Raw genomic sequence first — 2,700 nt, forward strand, 5'->3', positions numbered from 1 at the left:
AGCCACTGAAAACCCTATAGAATACAATGGTCTGATCCAAAACCAAGTAATTGTGGTGCAGGACAAGATAGCATTTCAATTCATTATGTATAAGATTGCCGTGAGTCTAAGGCTAACTTGACATCAGCCTACTATACTGATGTTGCCTTTCTCTGGGTGACGATATAACATTTAAGAACATAAATCTAACTGCATAAATAAATATGCAATATAAACAAACCTTGACTACCCTAGTGGCTAGTGTATAGGACATTCTCAACATAGTGTGACATCCAAAAGAAGAATAACTCATATTGAAAATGCACTGAATCATATGTAGACTTAAAAAAAAAACTGGACTATTCAGGAAACATCAAAAGAAAATGGAAGGAATGCACAGAGTAACTGTACTAAAAATAATTAGTCAATGTTCAAAAATTTCTGGAGGTATCGTATGATCATATGATCAAGAGCTGATTGTATTGAAGAAAGAAGTCCAAGTTGCACTGAAGGAGTTGGTGAAAAACAAGGCTCCAGGAACTAGAAGAATACCCACTGAGATGTTTCAACAAATGAGTACTGGAGGTGCCCACTTGTTTATGCAAGAAATTTGGAAGATAGCTACCTGACTAACCAACTGGAAGAGATCCCTATTTGCACGCATTCCAAAGAAAAGTGATCCAATAGAATGTGGAAATTATCGAGCAATATCATTAATATCACATGCAAGTAAAATTTTGCTGAAGATAATTAAAAAACGGTTGCTGCAGTATATGGACAGGAAACAGCCAAAAATTCAATCCTGATTCAGAAGAAGGCATGGAGTGAGGAACATCATTACTGATGTCAGATGGATCTTGACTTAAAGCAAAGAATACCAGAAAGATGGTTACCTGTGTTTTTTTGACTATGTAGATGCATTCTGCTGTGTGGATCATAACAACTGTGGATAACGTTGCAAAGAATAACAATTCCAGAATGCTTAATTGTGCTCATGAGGAACCTGTACATAGACCAAGAGGCAGTCTTGTTCAAACAGAACAAAGGGATACTGCATGGTTTAAAATCAGGAAAAGTGTGCGTCAGAGTTGTATCCTTTCATCATACTTATTTAATCTGTATGCTCAGAAAATAATCCAATATGAACAGAAACATGACATCAGAATTGGAGGAAGACATATTAGCAGCCTGTGATATGCAGATGACACAACCTTGTTTGCTGAAAGTGAAGATGATTTGAAGCACTTATAAATATCAAAGATTATATTCTTCAGTATGGATTACACCTCAACATAAAGAAAAAAGAAATTCTCACAACTGGACCAATAGTCAACATTACAATAAATGGAAAAAAGACTGAAGTTGTCAAGGATTTCATTTTACTTGGATCCACGATAGACAGTCATGGAAATAGCAGTCAAGAAATAAAATGACATATGGCATTGGGCAAATCTACTGCAAAAGACTCTTTAAAGTGTAAAAAGCAAAGATGTTGCTTTGAAGACTAAGGTGTGCTTGACACAACCCATGGTATTTTCAATAACCTCATTGTCATGTGAGTTGGACAATGAATAAAGAAGACAGCAGAAGGGTTGATGCATTTGAGCTGTGTTGGCAAAGAATCTAGTGCATGCCATGGACTGCTAGAATAACAAAAAAAATCTGTCTTGGAGGAATTAGCCAGAATGCTCCTGCCAACAAGGCAAGGAGGTCACATCTTCTGACCTCCTCTAACCCCACAAGAAGAAGACAGAATCACCATCAATAGCCCAAGGCCTATTTCAGCAAGAAGAGACATGCTGCCTCCCTCCAGCCATTTCATCAACCCTGACACCAATAGTTCCTCCTTCACCACCCACCACCTCTCTGCTAGGATCGATAATTCACTGCAGTGGCCACACAGACCTCACAGATTGGGGTGTTTGTTAGGGAGGCAAAAGTCTACAATTAAAATTCAGAAATGCACTCAGTCTCTCGCAGCCAACTGTCTCATTTAGCAGCCAGCAGTCTCTCTCTCAGTAGCACACATCTCTCGTGTCTCTCTCTCAGCAGTGAGTGTCTCTCGCATCTCTCTCTCAGCAAGTATGCATCTCTCAGTAGCACATTTCTCTCAGCAGCACATCTTTCTCAGCCAGGAGTTAGAGAGATTGCTTCTTCTTCCAGGAGGGCTTCTTTTTAGCCTGGCAGAGTGGCCAAACTAACTAATCCCAACATCAGAATTCTATATACTTAAGAGAGAGAGAACTTCCCAGAAAATTGCTTCTTGCCACTCTCAACAGAAATACCTCAGATGGATAACTTTAAAAATCAGGAGCTACTCAGTTGCTCATGGCAGATCCCACGATGGAGTTTACAAAGACTTATGGCTAGAAAAGCCACACTATGTAATTTGCAACACTGCAGGTTACCTCCTGGCTTTTCTAGCCATTTACCCTTTTATATTTCAAAAACTAGCATCCCCTTCACCATCAGTTTAACAATAACCACACCCATGAAAGCGTGTAAGCCAGCCACTTCATGCCTTTATCTTCCCCCATTTTAGATAGCCAATTTCTAATTTGCCATCCCTATCAAACCACTACTGTGAGGAGGCAATCATGTTCCTTTCTCATTGAAGAATCTTCTGTTCTGCTTGGAAACTTTGAGCATGTTGTTGTTGTTACATGCTGTCGAGTTGGACCTGACTCATAGCGACCACACCTTGGGTTTCCAAGGTGGTGT

Source organism: Orycteropus afer, unplaced genomic scaffold (genome assembly GCF_000298275.1).
Source record: "Orycteropus afer afer isolate SDZICR_OR568_19922 unplaced genomic scaffold, OryAfe1.0 scaffold00520, whole genome shotgun sequence".
Lineage (NCBI taxonomy): Eukaryota > Metazoa > Chordata > Mammalia > Tubulidentata > Orycteropodidae > Orycteropus > Orycteropus afer.